At 46.9% G+C, this 20144-nt stretch overlaps 1 protein-coding gene across 1 annotated transcript in view; it reads left to right on the top strand.

The window, feature by feature from the left end:
• The window catches only part of KIF5A (kinesin family member 5A), a 662879-nt gene that overhangs the window by 383129 nt on the left and 259606 nt on the right, over positions 1-20144 (top strand). The gene's annotated exons all lie outside the window — the stretch shown is intronic.

Below are 20144 nucleotides of genomic sequence, written 5' to 3'. Positions count from 1 at the left end.
TATTCTGCTTAATTCAGAAACTCTGTCCATCACCACCCCTTGTTGTTAAATGTTCTGCACACAGAGCAGTTTTGGGCTTATCCTCTTGAACAGCGAGTCCAGGATATTCGGGCTATGATATTGATGTTTCAGCCTCTATCTCGGATTTTGGTGAGACTGACTCTGAGGTTGCTAGGCCTCATGGCTGCCTATATCCTGCTTGTGACCCATGCCTGCTGGCATACGCTGGCTCTGCAATGGGACCTGAAGTTCCAGTGTGCGCAGCATCATCGAAATCTCTCCAACATGGTCCAGATCTTGGAGGGCACTACAAAAGGTCTGTAGTGGTGGTTAACAAACCACGATTGGGTCAGCAGCAGACCCCTCTACCTTCCCCAACCAGATCTAACAGTAGGGACAGATGAGTTGCTCCTGTGTTGGGGTTGCCATCTAGGAGAGGTGGAGATCAGAGACCTGTGGTTTCCGGTGGAATCTGGACTCCACATCAACCTGTTGGCGCTCCAAGTAATCCGACTGGCATTTAAAGCCTTTCTACCCTCCATCAAGGGAATGCTAGTGCAGGTGCACAGACAATACCACAGTCATGTGGTACTGCAACAAACAGCAGAAGGTGAGGTCGTAGACCCTTTGTCAAGAGGCCCTGCGTCTCTGGACATGTCTGAAACTTCAGGACATTTCCCTGGTTGTTTAGCACCTGGCGGGATCTCTGAACGCTACAGCGAACAAACTAAGCTGAAGATGCCTAGCAGATCATGAATGGTGTCTCCAGCCGGAGGCGGTTCAAGGTCTCTTTCAGCAGTGGGGAGAGACACCTTGTTAGATCTGTTTGCCACTGCAGAGAATGTGCAATGTCAGCAGTTCTGCGCACTGGAGTTTCCAAGGCGGCTTTCGCTCAAAGACACTTTTCATCTTGAGTGGCACACAGGTCTCCTGTATGCCTTTCGGCCGATACCACTCCTGCCCAGAGTTCTCAAGAAGATCAGTAACGTTCAGGCCCAAGTCATCCATGTGACCTTGGACTGGGCTCGAAGAGTCTGATATCCCAAGCTGTTGAGCATGGCCATCGGTTTTCTGATCAGGTTGCCCCTACTGGAGTATCTTCTGTTGCAGCAGCAGGGGTGGGTTCTCCACCCAAACCTGCCGGTGTTTCACCTTTATGCATGGAGATTGAGTGGCGACAGATGACAGCCTTCGACCTTCCGTCCAAAGTCTGTAATGTCATCTTGGTATCCAGGCTCCCCTCTACCAAAACAGTATACGCCTGCCATTGGGTCAAGTTTGTGGCATGCTGTGCAGACAAGCAGGTTGACCCCTGTCTGCTCCCTTTTAGCGGGTGATTCTGTTTATTCTTTCACTTGCACAGCAGGGCTCTGCTTTAGGCATCTTAAAAGGCTATCTTTCTGCCATCTCGGCATTTCTGTGGTTGCCAGATCAGCCATCCCTTTTCACATCTCCTATTGTACATAGAGTTCTGAAAGGTCTCCAACACTTGTAACGACCTTCACCCTTCATCATGCCTCAGTGGGGCCTAAATTTAGTTCTAATTTTTCTGATGTGCTCTCCCTTCAAGCCGCTACACAACTGTCCTATCAGGCTCCTTACTATCAAGAAGTCCATTCTAGTGGCTATAACATCTACCTGGTGAGACAGTGAGCTCCAGGCTTTGCCATCTAAGCCTCTGTACCTCAACATCTTTCCGGACAAATTGGTCCTTTGCACTAGACCTACCAAAGGCAGTGACTCCCTTTCAACAGTCCATCACCCTGCCTACCTTTTACACTCAACCTCTTCCCTCTAAGGAAGAGGAGCGATTCTACTGGCTTGACCCAAAAAGAGTGTTGTTGATCTACCTTGAAAGCACTAAAGAGTTCCGGGTGGACACTAACTCTCCGTGGGATATGTCCGAGCCCAGAAAGGGAAGGCGGTACAGAAGCGGGACATCTCCTTATGGATAGCGCTCTGCATTAAAATCTGCTATGCATTGACCAAAAAGCAACCCCCATATAGGTGTGCATGCTCATTCCATTACTTTGTTAGCACATGTAGCCCCAGTCCTGGATGTCTGCCAGGCAGCAATGTGGGCATCCCTGCCCACGTTTACCAAGCACTACTGAGGGGCAGGAACTTTGCGCACTCAGTCCTGCAGGACTTTTTAGTGTGAAATTGTTTTGCAGATTTTCCTACTGGAAGGTATTGCTTGTGTATCAATTCTAATGTAAGGAATATGAGGCTATCATGGTCAATGATTTGGAAAACACAAACTTAGCACAATATCATCGTTTTTCAAATGTGTCGAATTTACACCAGGGCGTTTTGTAAGCAGACCCGATGATGAAGCATGTCACACACTTCGGTGTGTGAGTGAGGGCAGTTTTTCAAAACAATTGTTTTTTTCTGTCTTGTGCTGTCATATTTGTACTGCTAGATATCTCTTGTCAGATAAACAAGTTACTTTACCTTCGGTAATGCCTTATCTGTTAGACTCTATCTGGCTGTGGATTCCTTACAACCGCACCCATCCTTCCGACTCTGCGAATTGATTTTTAGATTTAAGTCTTGTTCACCCTTTCAGGGCCCTAGTTTTCTCACACCAGTGGTCATTCCTCTTCGTGGCTCTGGGCTTCTGGCATGGAAAGTTGCTTAAATAAACTGACATCAGTACACTGGGGTGGCACCTATTTAGGCACGTGCATGTAACTTCTGGACCGGACGAAGCAATGCCGAGGTGAACGAAACCACCTACTGGCATGTCGAGGTACTGCTCACGAAAAAATTGCCAGATCCAGTCTGATGCCTGGGGATAATTCTAAGGTAAGGAATCTGCGGCTAAGTAGAGTCTCTACCAGATAAGATGTTACCAAAGGTAAGTAATTTGTTGTTCCTTGCGCCTTACTGTTCTCATATTATGATTATGGCAGATACTGTATGCAAAAACTTTCTGCATAGTGTCCAATGCCTACAGTTCATGATACACAATGCATAAGTTAAACATAATTGCCCTTGGAGTATACTTTTCGACATAACAACTATGCATTCATTGATGTTTCATGATTTTATAAAGTGACACACATTTTCTTCTGTGTTCCCTGGCTTTGTAATTTATTTTCTTTAGTAGTAGTGCCACTATGAGATGTGCAAATAAAGGCAACATCGTGTAGGACACTTTCTTGTAATGCTAAGCAATCCATCCCAGAGCACTCGCGACTTCACCTCAGTGTAATTGTGCCAAATATGTTACAACTTGCTTAGTATGCTTCGAGAGATTTCTTTAAAATGAATGTGCCATCAGAAATAGAGTGGCAGCAGAATATAGCAGCAGGAAAGTAAATGGAAGAAATCAATCTTAAAAGTTTATTAAAAAACTCTGGAGGTCTGAATTGTTTTAGCAGAGACTTTGGAGAATGCTGGTTTGTTGGAATTTTGTGGATTATGTGGATCCACATAGATTCCAGAACTTTCCATCACAGAAATGTGAGGAAAATGTAGATTTTTTTACACAGTTTGAGTTTTGCAAGGGATTTTGGGTAATAGAACCTAGTGAGAGCCACACAAGTCACCCCATCCTGGATTCCCCTGGGTGGCTACTTTACAAAAATGTATAGGTTTGCTAGGTTTCCCTAGGTTTCGGCTGAGCAAGAGATCAAAATCTACAGCTAGGGACTTTGAAAAAAAAGGATGAGTTTTCATTGTAAAAATGTGGTGTGTCAACGTTGAGTTTTGGGCCGTTTCCTGTCCCGGGCACTAGGCCTACCCACACAAGTAAGGTACCATTTTTATCGGGAGTCTTTAGGGAAATTCGAGATGGGTGGAAGTTTGTAGATCCATGCAGATTCTAGAACTTTCCATCACAGAAATGTGTTGAAAATGTGTTCTTTTTCTTTACAAAGCTTGAGGTTTGAAAGGGATTCTGGGTAACACGACCTGGTAAGAGCCACACAAGTCACCTCATCCTGGATTCCCCTGGGTGTCTAGTTTTTAAAAATTTATAGATTTGCAAGGTTTTCCTAGGTGCCGGCAGAGCTAGGGTTCAAAGTCTACAGCTAGGCACTTTGCAAATAAAAAGTGTCAAATTTCACTGTAAAAATCTGGTGTGTCCACATTGCGATTTGGGCCTTTTCCTGTCACGGACACTAGGCCTAACCAAACAAGTGAGGAACAACTTTTATCAAAAGACTTTGGGAAATGCGGGGTGGGTGGAATTTTGTGGATCCATGCAGATTCCAGAACTTTCCATCACAGAAATGTGAGGAAAATGTGTGTGTGCGTTTTTAAACTAAGTTTGAGGTTTGAAGGGATTCTGGGTAACAGATCCTGGTGAGAGACACCCAAGTCACCCCATCCTGTATTCCCCTCATGTCAAAAATGTACAGGTTTGCTAGGTTTCCCTAAGTGCTGGCTGCGCTAGGGCCCATAATCCGGTAGGATCAGATAGGCACATTGCGAAAAAAGTCAGGGCCTAGTATGCTTTCTGCCTCCCTGGGGGACTGGGGAATCGGGGGGGGAGGGAGTGACCCTATAGGCCCCAAACGGGGCAGAAAACGGTGTCTATATTTTTGGGGGGCATCGGTATGCCCATTCTGGGCTGCCCTCACCCCCACTTATAAGAAAAGCCTGCGTAATCGCTGGTTCCTAGTGGGCTCTCTGCTGCCCCCTCCCCCCGTGGGGGGGGGGGGCAGAAAGACTGTGGCATTTTTCTGGGGGTGATGGGGGCATTGGCAAGCCCATTCTGGCCACCCCTGAATTTTGAAAAAAATACTCCCTGATGCCTATTGGGCGTTCTGCCCCCTGGTGGGGCAGATAAGGGTCTATTGCCGCTATCTTCCTCCCGGGGGGGCAGAAAGACTGTGACAATTTTTTTGGGGTGTAGGCTTTGGCATGCCCATTCTGGGCAGCCTCCACCCCTACGAATAAAAAAATAAAAATTATCTCTGGTGCTTAGTGGGCTTTCTGGGGGCAGATCAGGGGCTACTACCCCCATCTGCCCCATGGTGGCAGAAAGACGGTGGCATTTTTTGGGGGGTTGGGAGCATTGGTATGCCCGTTCTGGGTAGCCGTCTCCCTGAATTTTTAAAAATATTATTCCCTGATGCCTAGTGGGCTTTCTGCCTCCACGGGGGGCTGATAAGTGGCTATTTCCCCCATCTGCCTCCTGGGGGGGGGGGGGGGGGGGGGCAAAAAAACTGTGGTAATTTCTTTGGGGGGGGGGCATTAGCATGTCCATCTTGGGCAGCCCCTAACCCCTAAATCAAATTTTAAAAAATCCCTGGCTTCTAGTGGGCGTTCTGCCCCCCTCTGAGGCAGATTGGGGCTACCGTCCCATCTGCTCCCTGGGAGGGCAGAAAGACTGGAATTTTGCTGAGGGGGGTTGGGGGCATTGGCATGCCCATCTTGGATAACCCAAAAAAATATCCCTGGCTTCTAGTGGTCTTTCTGCCCCCCCAGGGGGGCAGAAAGGCTGGAATTTCGTTGGGGGGGCATTGTCATGCTCATCTTGTGCTGCCCCCACCCCTACAGCAATACAAAAAGAATCCCTGGATCTAGTGGGCTTTCTGTCCCCCCCTGGGGGGCATATTGGGGACTACTGCCCCCATCTGTCCCTTAGGGGGACAGAAAGACTGAATTGCTCCTAAAGAGAATTGGGAGGAGCAAAGGCCCTTGCCCATGGGGCCGCTCTCCCTCCCTGGTGTCTAGTGGGTGGATTCCTGCTTGGGGATCCACTAGGGAGGGGTTCCATTAAAAATGGGAGAGTCTCCCCTGTCCAATGATACCTCTCCTGACTTTCTACATACTCAGGGGGCTGAGATAGCCGCCTAAGCACTTGGAAAGTGAAACTGAAATGAGCCCATTGGCTCATTTCAGTTTCGGTTTCTATGAAATGAAGTCCTGGCCGCCCTGAGTACCCAAAGGGTTAAGTTGAGTGAGACAGAAATCATCCCCAGATTTTAATTCTAGATCATTGTACTTTCAAAATCATCATTTTGCAAAGGATACTTTTCCCAGAATCTAATCACATACAACTAGTGATCCATTTTTCACTGGATGAACGATATTCCCAAATAAAAAGCCATAAAAACAATGCAAAAGTCTACGGATAAAGACTTGGGGCCATGTGTATCATCAAACTATTTTGCATTTCCTAAATAGCGAATTTTAAGGAATCGCTATTTAGGAAATGCAAAACGGTATGTATGTACAAAATCGCTTCTTTTTAGCGATTCCTTACCATTCCTAATTTGCGATTAGCAAATTGCTAATCGCAAATTACCCATTCATTTCTATGGGCCAGGAGCCCCATAGGAATGAAGGGGCAATTTGCAATTAGCAATTTGCTAATCGCTAATTAGGAATTTTTTCAAGGGTGCAGGGGTGTCTCAAGAACACCCTGCTGCACCCCTGAAAATGACATTTGGGGGCATATGGCGCACATACATGCCCTAAGGGCATGTGTGGGCGTCATATGGCACCTTTGGTTTTTTGGAAAAAAGCTTTTTGAAGAGAATTCGCAACTTACCACCAACTAGAAGTTGGTGGTAATTTGCGAATCCTTATGGGCATTTTTTGAATATTTTTTCTTTGATACATTGCATTTAAGGAATCGCAAAATTTGCGATTCCTTAAGTGCAATCGCAAAATAAGGAATAGCAATTTTTGCGATTCCTTATTTTGCATCAAAAATGTTACATACATACCATTTTGCCAATTAGCATTCGCAAAGGCCGAAATTCGCAGAATTTCGGCCTTTGCAAATGCTAATTAGCTTGATACATATGGCCCTTAGTACATTAAATAAGCCAATTTACTTTTTAAATAGAGGATATGTGCTACAAGGCAGTTATTGCAGATGTATATGGGAACTTTCCTATAATTCCACAAGTAATTCAGAATGCAATTAGGAGATTGTGTATCTCCATTTAGAAGTCCTTCAGAATAAATTTAGGTTACATTTTCCTGAATAGAGTCAAAAGAAAGGGGCTAATTTTTACAGCAGTAGCCAGTGAAAGTCAAGATCTGAAGGTGAAAAAGAATATCTAATGACCTGATGTAACAAGAAAGATCATACCTTTCTTACAACTCATGACTTTTTTCTAGGAGACTAGATCATGTTGTCCTGTCTTTTTGGGAATGAGTTTCCACCCAGCATTGACTATCTTTTGAACTTTCTTTGCCAGAACCTAAACCCTTGTATCATTTTATCTGAAGGTATAACTGGGTCGCATTAATGTGTTGCTGAAAGGAAGTGTGATGTGAGTTAGAGAAACAAAAATACAAGCAGTTTGTAACAAATTTCTTAAACCATACACATATTACCCAGAGAATGAATGAATGAATATTTTTATTTGTTTGGTTACTAAAAACCATTACATAAAACCAGAACACAAAAGTGACAACATTACAAAAGTTAAAAACCAAGAAAATTGCAAGAGTTCAGATTATCTAATTGTCCATAGGTGCTAAACATGCTGGGGAAAGGGTTCATGGGCCGGCAGGTGACTCTGAAGTCCGGCCTGTGGGAGCCATTAACATTGCCCGTGCTTAAAAGATAAACTTTCCAAAGGCCGCCATATGCTTTACCGTGGACAGGGTATAAAGATGAGTGATCCCCTCCTCTGCAGTGCGTGACCCCGATTGTCTTAATAATGGCCTGAGGTAAAGACTACGGGCCAGGCGGAGGGCCGGGCAGCAGAAGAGGAGGTGGGCCAAGGACTCACGTTTGTACCTGCAGAGCCTGCATTCCCGGACTCCTGAACTGGCCTGACCGCAGGAATATAGTTCTTTGAGGGGCAGTGGGTGTAGTCTGTAGGCCAAAATCTTATGGAGGGCAACACGGCCCACAGCCTGCGTAAAATGATGTTTGGGGGTGTGCAGGGTGTGCGGGAAACACAGGGTCTTATGCAAGTCTTTTCTTCTCAGAGACTCCAGGTCCAATTCCCGTGACTGTGCACGCACTTGTTTTTTAATCGCATTCTTGATGGCAAAGAATTTGCCATGTTCAGGGTTCCATAAGTCCGTGGCGAGTTTGAGATGGGCCTTAGCCACTTCGAGGGTGGCCGACCAGGGGTTCCCAGGCTCTCTGAAAATACACTCCAAGACTGCCTTTAATGTGTTCTCCTGTGCCGCCGTTGTTAAAAAGTAATATTTGCTTAAGGCGGCCAACTCTTCCAGATTTTGCTGGTTGAGTGAGAACTCCAGGCGAACGAGGGTGTTTCTAGTGCACCTTGGAAGATGGTAGACTTTCTTATATGCTCTGCACTGAATTTTTTCTAATTCATTGCTCAGTTTGCCCGGGAATGCCTGTAGAGCATAGTTGAGTGCCGGCATAAGCTTGGCTTTAAGAACTCTGTTAATGGCCATGGTGGACGGGCTATGTAAGGAGGGTTGCAGCTTGCAAATGGCATAGGTGATGGATTTACCTTTGGCTTGGATTGACTTAAGGTGAGCACTTGCAAGCCCCGATTCCTGAAAACAAATGCCCAAATAGATATACCGCTGCGTGGTTTCCAGAAGGAGATTGCCTAGCCTCCATTTTAAAGCTTTCTTCCTTGGGTGATGACCAAAAATAATTACTTTTGACTTGTTTGGGTTTGCTACAAGCTTGTTTTTGTCGTTATATGCGGCAAGTGCCGTCAACACCTTTTGTAGCCCCATTCTCGTGTGGTCAAAAAGGACCAAGTCATCAGCATATTGCATAAAAAAGATTTTGTTTCCACCAATCTTTGGGGTGGCCAAGGCAGCCCCAGTCAAAGCCTTCTCCATGTCCGCTGTATATAAATTGAATAATAATGGGGCTAGCACGCACCCTTGTTTTAATCCTCTGTCTGTGTTGACCTTGACAGATGCGTAGTCCCTCGAGAGTTTAATTCGCACCCATGTTTTTTGGTAAAGGGACTGTATCGCTCTTAGCAGTACAGGGTTGATGTTCCATTGGACCAGCTTGTGCCACAGAATTGCGCGGTCTAACCGATCGAACGCCGCCGAGTAATCAATAAAGCAGGCGAAGAGAGGAGGACTTTTGCGTGTCCGAGCGCGGTATGCCAGGAAATAAAGTGCGACGATGTTATCAACTGTGGCTGACCCAGGTCTAAATCCGGTTTGACAAAATGGAAGGATGCCTTCTGCACTCAACCATTCTGCGAGGTCCCTCAAGATGGCGCTAGCATAAGCTTTTCCCTCAATATCCAACAGGGCGATCATGCGGTAGTTGGTAGGTTCAGTTTTTAGGCCTTTTTTATGGATAGGCTGTAAAAGCGAGCCTCTCCATGTGTCTGGTACGTTCCCCTGGAGCCAACATTCAGAGTACAGGTAGGTCAGATTGGTAGACCAAAAGTCCGATGTTTGCCTTGAATAGGTGTCCAGGGAGACCATTGGGACCTGGAGCGGCATTTTGTCTGATGTTTTTAATGATTTTGGAGACAAGCAATTTTCCCGGTGGAGCCATCATCTCGGTGTGAGTGCCTAGATTGTCTCCAGCAGTGGATGTATCATATTGCGTGTTGGCAGCACCATCATTAGTATAGAGTGCTTTTACATGGGCGACCCAAGTAGAGGCTTCAAGGGAGTTTTCTCTATGGTTTCTGTCTCGGCCCAGGTTGCATATGTACTTCCAGAACTCCTGTGATTTTCCCGGGCTCAACAGATCAAAGATTATTAGCCATTGTGCGTCACAATGGGCATGTTTTGCTGCCCAAACCTTCTCTGCGTGGCTTTTTTTCGCTTCTTGTAGTTGAAATTTGTTTAGACTTGTCCCGATTTTGCGGTAGAGTTTGCGTGTCTTGTTTAGATTTTTGGTGCTTATTTTAATTTCAGAATTGTGGCCATATGTAGGTGGAGGGCGCCTGTGCGATATATTATTCAAGTTCCCGCGAAGAATCACCGCAAGGGTCTCTGTTATGACACTCCAGGTTTCTATGGCTACCTTTTTCTGTTCGCTTGGTGGCCAACCTGTCCAATGATTTGCCCAGCTGTTGAATCTAATGATTGCGGACTGTTCCCATTTGATCCTTCTGAGCATCTTTATTAATTCTTCTCCATCGGCTTCCCCGATGAATTTAAGCTTGTGGCGGTAGTCCGCTATGAGATTCAATGTGACAGTTAGGGCGGCGTGATCGCTGTCACTACGCGGTTGGACTGAGAAGTTTGACATTAAAAGTTGGAGTTTACCACTTAGGATTATATAGTCGACCGTAGCTTGGTTATTAAATGTGGGAGCGACAGTCAGCCCGGGGGTGCTCTTGAGGAGGACTGAGTGCGCTGTTGCCAGATTATAGTTTTTTATTAGGTCGTTCAAAGCATTGGTGGCCCTGGCCTGGCACCTGCGTGTGGTTAAAACCCCTATATTATGAGAGTTAAAATCACCAAGAATAATGCATTCAAGGCCCGCGAATTGGAGCATTAAGGCCTCAAGGTGGTGTATCAGCGTGGTCATGTTAGATTTGGGCCCATGGGGGTTATGATAAAGATTACTAATAAAAATAAATATTACCCAGAGACACTCTAAAACGTTTGAAGGATATTGATAAATGTACCATTGTCTACTCTTTTGAACATGTTGCCTGGATTCTGGGGATAAATATAAATAATTTACAACAAGGGGTGGTGATGGACAGAGTCTCTGAATTAAGCAGAGTACTCTCACCCAGTCAAGAGATCAGGGCTAGATCCAACACCGTTTTTTAGCTCACTGCACCATCCCAGTTTCAGAACCTGGCTGTATGCAAATTAGTCTGTCCCTGGCCCAGTGCATCATGGGAACAGGGCAGACCAGACTACAAAAGCCAATTCTTACACTGGGAAGGAAACAAGCTTCCGGGGACCGGTTTCTGCCATTTCAGGCGTCTTCGGCCCGGCTTGCTTGAATCCTGATGGTGCAATGAGCAAGGGACTCACATCTGAGTATACCCTTCCACGCTTCGGGTGGACAAAATTATTTACAACAAGGGGTGGTGATGGACAGAGTCTCTGAATTAAGCAGAGTACTCTCACCCAGTCAAGAGATCAGGGCTAGATCCAACACCGTTTTTTAGCTCACTGCACCATCCCAGTTTCAGAACCTGGCTGTATGCAAATTAGTCTGTCCCTGGCCCAGTGCATCATGGGAACAGGGCAGACCAGACTACAAAAGCCAATTCTTACACTGGGAAGGAAACAAGCTTCCGGGGACCGGTTTCTGCCATTTCAGGCGTCTTCGGCCCGGCTTGCTTGAATCCTGATGGTGCAATGATCAAGGGACTCACATCTGAGTATACCCTTCCACGCTTCGGGTGGACAAAATTATTTACAACAAGGGGTGGTGATGGACAGAGTCTCTGAATTAAGCAGAGTACTCTCACCCAGTCAAGAGATCAGGGCTAGATCCAACACCGTTTTTTAGCTCACTGCACCATCCCAGTTTCAGAACCTGGCTGTATGCAAATTAGTCTGTCCCTGGCCCAGTGCATCATGGGAACAGGGCAGACCAGACTACAAAAGCCAATTCTTACACTGGGAAGGAAACAAGCTTCCGGGGACCGGTTTCTGCCATTTCAGGCGTCTTCGGCCCGGCTTGCTTGAATCCTGATGGTGCAATGAGCAAGGGACTCACATCTGAGTATACCCTTCCACGCTTCGGGTGGACAAAATTATTTACAACAAGGGGTGGTGATGGACAGAGTCTCTGAATTAAGCAGAGTACTCTCACCCAGTCAAGAGATCAGGGCTAGATCCAACACCGTTTTTTAGCTCACTGCACCATCCCAGTTTCAGAACCTGGCTGTATGCAAATTAGTCTGTCCCTGGCCCAGTGCATCATGGGAACAGGGCAGACCAGACTACAAAAGCCAATTCTTACACTGGGAAGGAAACAAGCTTCCGGGGACTGGTTTCTGCCATTTCAGGCGTCTTCGGCCCGGCTTGCTTGAATCCTGATGGTGCAATGAGCAAGGGACTCACATCTGAGTATACCCTTCCACGCTTCGGGTGGATAAAATTATTTACAACAAGGGGTGGTGATGGACAGAGTCTCTGAATTAAGCAGAGTACTCTCACCCAGTCAAGAGATCAGGGCTAGATCCAACACCGTTTTTTAGCTCACTGCACCATCCCAGTTTCAGAACCTGGCTGTATGCAAATTAGTCTGTCCCTGGCCCAGTGCATCATGGGAACAGGGCAGACCAGACTACAAAAGCCAATTCTTACACTGGGAAGGAAACAAGCTTCCGGGGACCGGTTTCTGCCATTTCAGGCGTCTTCGGCCCGGCTTGCTTGAATCCTGATGGTGCAATGAGCAAGGGACTCACATCTGAGTATACCCTTCCACGCTTCGGGTGGACAAAATTATTTACAACAAGGGGTGGTGATGGACAGAGTCTCTGAATTAAGCAGAGTACTCTCACCCAGTCAAGAGATCAGGGCTAGATCCAACACCGTTTTTTAGCTCACTGCACCATCCCAGTTTCAGAACCTGGCTGTATGCAAATTAGTCTGTCCCTGGCCCAGTGCATCATGGGAACAGGGCAGACCAGACTACAAAAGCCAATTCTTACACTGGGAAGGAAACAAGCTTCCGGGGACTGGTTTCTGCCATTTCAGGCGTCTTCGGCCCGGCTTGCTTGAATCCTGATGGTGCAATGAGCAAGGGACTCACATCTGAGTATACCCTTCCACGCTTCGGGTGGATAAAATTATTTACAACAAGGGGTGGTGATGGACAGAGTCTCTGAATTAAGCAGAGTACTCTCACCCAGTCAAGAGATCAGGGCTAGATCCAACACCGTTTTTTAGCTCACTGCACCATCCCAGTTTCAGAACCTGGCTGTATGCAAATTAGTCTGTCCCTGGCCCAGTGCATCATGGGAACAGGGCAGACCAGACTACAAAAGCCAATTCTTACACTGGGAAGGAAACAAGCTTCCGGGGACCGGTTTCTGCCATTTCAGGCGTCTTCGGCCCGGCTTGCTTGAATCCTGATGGTGCAATGAGCAAGGGACTCACATCTGAGTATACCCTTCCACGCTTCGGGTGGACAAAATTATTTACAACAAGGGGTGGTGATGGACAGAGTCTCTGAATTAAGCAGAGTACTCTCACCCAGTCAAGAGATCAGGGCTAGATCCAACACCGTTTTTTAGCTCACTGCACCATCCCAGTTTCAGGACCTGGCTGTATGCAAATTAGTCTGTCCCTGGCCCAGTGCATCATGGGAACAGGGCAGACCAGACTACAAAAGCCAATTCTTACACTGGGAAGGAAACAAGCTTCCGGGGACCGGTTTCTGCCATTTCAGGCGTCTTCGGCCCGGCTTGCTTGAATCCTGATGGTGCAATGAGCAAGGGACTCACATCTGAGTATACCCTTCCACGCTTCGGGTGGACAAAATTATTTACAACAAGGGGTGGTGATGGACAGAGTCTCTGAATTAAGCAGAGTACTCTCACCCAGTCAAGAGATCAGGGCTAGATCCAACACCGTTTTTTAGCTCACTGCACCATCCCAGTTTCAGAACCTGGCTGTATGCAAATTAGTCTGTCCCTGGCCCAGTGCATCATGGGAACAGGGCAGACCAGACTACAAAAGCCAATTCTTACACTGGGAAGGAAACAAGCTTCCGGGGAGCGGTTTCTGCCATTTCAGGCGTCTTCGGCCCGGCTTGCTTGAATCCTGATGGTGCAATGAGCAAGGGACTCACATCTGAGTATACCCTTCCACGCTTCGGGTGGACAAAATTATTTACAACAAGGGGTGGTGATGGACAGAGTCTCTGAATTAAGCAGAGTACTCTCACCCAGTCAAGAGATCAGGGCTAGATCCAACACCGTTTTTTAGCTCACTGCACCATCCCAGTTTCAGAACCTGGCTGTATGCAAATTAGTCTGTCCCTGGCCCAGTGCATCATGGGAACAGGGCAGACCAGACTACAAAAGCCAATTCTTACACTGGGAAGGAAACAAGCTTCCGGGGACCGGTTTCTGCCATTTCAGGCGTCTTCGGCTCGGCTTGCTTGAATCCTGATGGTGCAATGAGCAAGGGACTCACATCTGAGTATACCCTTCCACGCTTCGGGTGGACAAAATTATTTACAACAAGGGGTGGTGATGGACAGAGTCTCTGAATTAAGCAGAGTACTCTCACCCAGTCAAGAGATCAGGGCTAGATCCAACACCGTTTTTTAGCTCACTGCACCATCCCAGTTTCAGAACCTGGCTGTATGCAAATTAGTCTGTCCCTGGCCCAGTGCATCATGGGAACAGGGCAGACCAGACTACAAAAGCCAATTCTTACACTGGGAAGGAAACAAGCTTCCGGGGACCGGTTTCTGCCATTTCAGGCGTCTTCGGCCCGGCTTGCTTGAATCCTGATGGTGCAATGAGCAAGGGACTCACATCTGAGTATACCCTTCCACGCTTCGGGTGGACAAAATTATTTACAACAAGGGGTGGTGATGGACAGAGTCTCTGAATTAAGCAGAGTACTCTCACCCAGTCAAGAGATCAGGGCTAGATCCAACACCGTTTTTTAGCTCACTGCACCATCCCAGTTTCAGAACCTGGCTGTATGCAAATTAGTCTGTCCCTGGCCCAGTGCATCATGGGAACAGGGCAGACCAGACTACAAAAGCCAATTCTTACACTGGGAAGGAAACAAGCTTCCGGGGACCGGTTTCTGCCATTTCAGGCGTCTTCGGCCCGGCTTGCTTGAATCCTGATGGTGCAATGAGCAAGGGACTCACATCTGAGTATACCCTTCCACGCTTCGGGTGGACAAAATTATTTACAACAAGGGGTGGTGATGGACAGAGTCTCTGAATTAAGCAGAGTACTCTCACCCAGTCAAGAGATCAGGGCTAGATCCAACACCGTTTTTTAGCTCACTGCACCATCCCAGTTTCAGAACAGACTAATTTGCATACAGCCAGGTTCTGAAACTGGGATGATGCAGTGAGCTAAAAAACGGTGTTGGATCTAGCCCTGATCTCTTGACTGGGTGAGAGTTTTCTGCTTAATTCAGAGACTCTATCCATCACCACCCCTTGTTGTTAATTATTTTGTCCACCCTAAGCGTGGAAGGGTATGCTCAGACATGAGTCCCTTGCTCACTGCACCATCAGGATTCAAGCAAGCCGGGCCGAAGAGGCTGAAATGCCAGAAACCGGTCCCCGGTAGCTTGTTTCCTTTCCAGTGTAAGAATTGGCTTTGTAGTTTGGTTTGCCCTGTTCCCATCATGCACTGGGACAGGAACAGACTAATTTGCATACAGCCAGGTTCTGAAACTGGGATGATGCAGTGAGCTAAAAAACGGTGTTGGATCTAGCCCTGATCTCTTGACTGGGTGAGAGTTTTCTGCTTAATTCAGAGACTCTGTCCATCACCACCCCTTGTTGTTAATTATTTTGTCCACCCTAAGCGTGGAAGGGTATGCTCAGACATGAGTCCCTTGCTCACTGCACCATCAGGATTCAAGCAAGCCGGGCCGAAGAGGCTGAAATGCCAGAAACCGGTCCCCGGTAGCTTGTTTCCTTTCCAGTGTAAGAATTGGCTTTGTAGTTTGGTTTGCCCTGTTCCCATCATGCACTGGGACAGGAACAGACTAATTTGCATACAGCCAGGTTCTGAAACTGGGATGATGCAGTGAGCTAAAAAACGGTGTTGGATCTAGCCCTGATCTCTTGACTGGGTGAGAGTTTTCTGCTTAATTCAGAGACTCTGTCCATCACCACCCCTTGTTGTTAATTATTTTGTCCACCCTAAGCGTGGAAGGGTATGCTCAGACATGAGTCCCTTGCTCACTGCACCATCAGGATTCAAGCAAGCCGGGCCGAAGAGGCTGAAATGCCAGAAACCGGTCCCCGGTAGCTTGTTTCCTTTCCAGTGTAAGAATTGGCTTTGTAGTTTGGTTTGCCCTGTTCCCATCATGCACTGGGACAGGAACAGACTAATTTGCATACAGCCAGGTTCTGAAACTGGGATGATGCAGTGAGCTAAAAAACGGTGTTGGATCTAGCCCTGATCTCTTGACTGGGTGAGAGTTTTCTGCTTAATTCAGAGACTCTGTCCATCACCACCCCTTGTTGTTAATTATTTTGTCCACCCTAAGCGTGGAAGGGTATGCTCAGACATGAGTCCCTTGCTCACTGCACCATCAGGATTCAAGCAAGCCGGGCCGAAGAGGCTTGAAATGCCAGAAACCGGTCCCCGGTAGCTTGTTTCCTTTCCAGTGTAAGAATTGGCTTTGTAGTTTGGTTTGCCCTGTTCCCATCATGCACTGGGACAGGAACAGACTAATTTGCATACAGCCACGTTCTGAAACTGGGATGATGCAGTGAGCTAAAAAACGGTGTTGGATCTAGCCCTGATCTCTTGACTGGGTGAGAGTTTTCTGCTTAATTCAGAGACTCTGTCCATCACCACCCCTTGTTGTTAATTATTTTGTCCACCCTAAGCGTGGAAGGGTATGCTCAGACATGAGTCCCTTGCTCACTGCACCATCAGGATTCAAGCAAGCCGGGCCGAAGAGGCTGAAATGCCAGAAACCGGTCCCCGGTAGCTTGTTTCCTTTCCAGTGTAAGAATTGGCTTTGTAGTTTGGTTTGCCCTGTTCCCATCATGCACTGGGACAGGAACAGACTAATTTGCATACAGCCAGGTTCTGAAACTGGGATGATGCAGTGAGCTAAAAAACGGTGTTGGATCTAGCCCTGATCTCTTGACTGGGTGAGAGTTTTCTGCCTAATTCAGAGACTCTGTCCATCACCACCCCTGGTTGTTAATTATTTTGTCCACCCTAAGCGTGGAAGGGTATGCTCAGACATGAGTCCCTTGCTCACTGCACCATCAGGATTCAAGCAAGCCGGGCCGAAGAGGCTGAAATGCCAGAAACCGGTCCCCGGTAGCTTGTTTCCTTTCCAGTGTAAGAATTGGCTTTGTAGTTTGGTTTGCCCTGTTCCCATCATGCACTGGGACAGGAACAGACTAATTTGCATACAGCCAGGTTCTGAAGCTGGGATGATGCAGTGAGCTAAAAAACGGTGTTGGATCTAGCCCTGATCTCTTGACTGGGTGAGAGTTTTCTGCTTAATTCAGAGACTCTGTCCATCACCACCCCTTGTTGTTAATTATTTTGTCCACCCTAAGCGTGGAAGGGTATGCTCAGACATGAGTCCCTTGCTCACTGCACCATCAGGATTCAAGCAAGCCGGGCCGAAGAGGCTGAAATGCCAGAAACCGGTCCCCGGTAGCTTGTTTCCTTTCCAGTGTAAGAATTGGCTTTGTAGTTTGGTTTGCCCTGTTCCCATCATGCACTGGGACAGGAACAGACTAATTTGCATACAGCCAGGTTCTGAAACTGGGATGATGCAGTGAGCTAAAAAACGGTGTTGGATCTAGCCCTGATCTCTTGACTGGGTGAGAGTTTTCTGCTTAATTCAGAGACTCTGTCCATCACCACCCCTTGTTGTTAATTATTTTGTCCACCCTAAGCGTGGAAGGGTATGCTCAGACATGAGTCCCTTGCTCACTGCACCATCAGGATTCAAGCAAGCCGGGCCGAAGAGGCTGAAATGCCAGAAACCGGTCCCCGGTAGCTTGTTTCCTTTCCAGTGTAAGAATTGGCTTTGTAGTTTGGTTTGCCCTGTTCCCATCATGCACTGGGACAGGAACAGACTAATTTGCATACAGCCAGGTTCTGAAACTGGGATGATGCAGTGAGCTAAAAAACGGTGTTGGATCTAGCCCTGATCTCTTGACTGGGTGAGAGTTTTCTGCTTAATTCAGAGACTCTGTCCATCACCACCCCTTGTTGTTAATTATTTTGTCCACCCTAAGCGTGGAAGGGTATGCTCAGACATGAGTCCCTTGCTCACTGCACCATCAGGATTCAAGCAAGCCGGGCCGAAGAGGCTGAAATGCCAGAAACCGGTCCCCGGTAGCTTGTTTCCTTTCCAGTGTAAGAATTGGCTTTGTAGTTTGGTTTGCCCTGTTCCCATCATGCACTGGGACAGGAACAGACTAATTTGCATACAGCCAGGTTCTGAAACTGGGATGATGCAGTGAGCTAAAAAACGGTGTTGGATCTAGCCCTGATCTCTTGACTGGGTGAGAGTTTTCTGCTTAATTCAGAGACTCTGTCCATCACCACCCCTTGTTGTTAATTATTTTGTCCACCCTAAGCGTGGAAGGGTATGCTCAGACATGAGTCCCTTGCTCACTGCACCATCAGGATTCAAGCAAGCCGGGCCGAAGAGGCTGAAATGCCAGAAACCGGTCCCCGGTAGCTTGTTTCCTTTCCAGTGTAAGAATTGGCTTTGTAGTTTGGTTTGCCCTGTTCCCATCATGCACTGGGACAGGAACAGACTAATTTGCATACAGCCAGGTTCTGAAACTGGGATGATGCAGTGAGCTAAAAAACGGTGTTGGATCTAGCCCTGATCTCTTGACTGGGTGAGAGTTTTCTGCTTAATTCAGAGACTCTGTCCATCACCACCCCTTGTTGTTAATTATTTTGTCCACCCTAAGCGTGGAAGGGTATGCTCAGACATGAGTCCCTTGCTCACTGCACCATCAGGATTCAAGCAAGCCGGGCCGAAGAGGCTGAAATGCCAGAAACCGGTCCCCGGTAGCTTGTTTCCTTTCCAGTGTAAGAATTGGCTTTGTAGTTTGGTTTGCCCTGTTCCCATCATGCACTGGGACAGGAACAGACTAATTTGCATACAGCCAGGTTCTGAAACTGGGATGATGCAGTGAGCTAAAAAACGGTGTTGGATCTAGCCCTGATCTCTTGACTGGGTGAGAGTTTTCTGCTTAATTCAGAGACTCTGTCCATCACCACCCCTTGTTGTTAATTATTTTGTCCACCCTAAGCGTGGAAGGGTATGCTCAGACATGAGTCCCTTGCTCACTGCACCATCAGGATTCAAGCAAGCCGGGCCGAAGAGGCTGAAATGCCAGAAACCGGTCCCCGGTAGCTTGTTTCCTTTCCAGTGTAAGAATTGGCTTTGTAGTTTGGTTTGCCCTGTTCCCATCATGCACTGGGACAGGAACAGACTAATTTGCATACAGCCAGGTTCTGAAACTGGGATGATGCAGTGAGCTAAAAAACGGTGTTGGATCTAGCCCTGATCTCTTGACTGGGTGAGAGTTTTCTGCTTAATTCAGAGACTCTGTCCATCACCACCCCTTGTTGTTAATTATTGGATTCTGGGGAGTCACAGAACTATTCTAAAATTCATAGAACCTTAGTAGTCATGTGACTGAGTCATCCTTCCACCTGAGTACCCATGAGCCTGAGACCGAATAGCTATAAAGACTCACTTGCCCTCCTACTCACTCAAAGAGGAACAAGTGATTAGACATCCCAGAACACAACACTCCCGACCCTCTCAGGGATTGCAGTTGCAGGACACATCCTTTCGCTCTCACACTCGAACTAGTCCACAATAGGTTCTGACTGAGACATGAGGAGAGTTTAAAATGTTATTTTTAACTATTGTGCTCTAGTATGCAGTATACTTGCCACAATAACTAAGAAAATGCCTAACACAAATATGGTCAGCATCGTAAGTAGTCCATAAATCATAAAAGGAGCTGTCATTCTATAAGATAAGGTACCCTAACCTCCCTCCACTTCTACAGAAGCAAAATTATTATATATCAGAAGATCTCTGGGTGTTAGCAGCAGACCCCATACCGTATTTTAGCATGCACAGATGAAAGTTCTACATGCCAGGTTCTGCGTGTTTTGTCTAGGTGCAAGGGACTGGCCAGAACAGAATAACAAGGGGCTTTGTTGTTTTACCTTGTCTACAGTGTTCAGACTAAATCCCAGCAAAGAACATGGTGGCGCAAAGTAAAATATGTTTGTATAGTAATGTGTGCAAATCAGGGATCAGTCTGCTATGTGCTCAGGCTAATATAGGTAAAACGACAATGGCAGTTAAGATGGTTGAACAACTATGTCATACTACCCTGGACAATTACACTGAAACGATCATCATCGATATGTGACGTTACTGTCAGCTGTAAAGCCATGCCAAAACTAATCTAACATATCCTACCAAGAATACAGGTTTGTATTTGATTTTTCGCATACATATCAATAACTCTCTTAAGTAAGTGGAAAATCGTGACTGGTTTATAGGTGACTAGTGCTTTAGATTCAATGGTGTATTAGGTTCTTGAC

The sequence above is a fragment of the Lissotriton helveticus genome, chromosome 1_1, assembly GCF_964261635.1.
Source record: "Lissotriton helveticus chromosome 1_1, aLisHel1.1, whole genome shotgun sequence".
Classification (NCBI taxonomy): domain Eukaryota; kingdom Metazoa; phylum Chordata; class Amphibia; order Caudata; family Salamandridae; genus Lissotriton; species Lissotriton helveticus.
The sequence above is the reverse complement of the archived record's forward strand: the minus strand, read 5'-3'. Positions and strand labels throughout refer to the sequence as shown.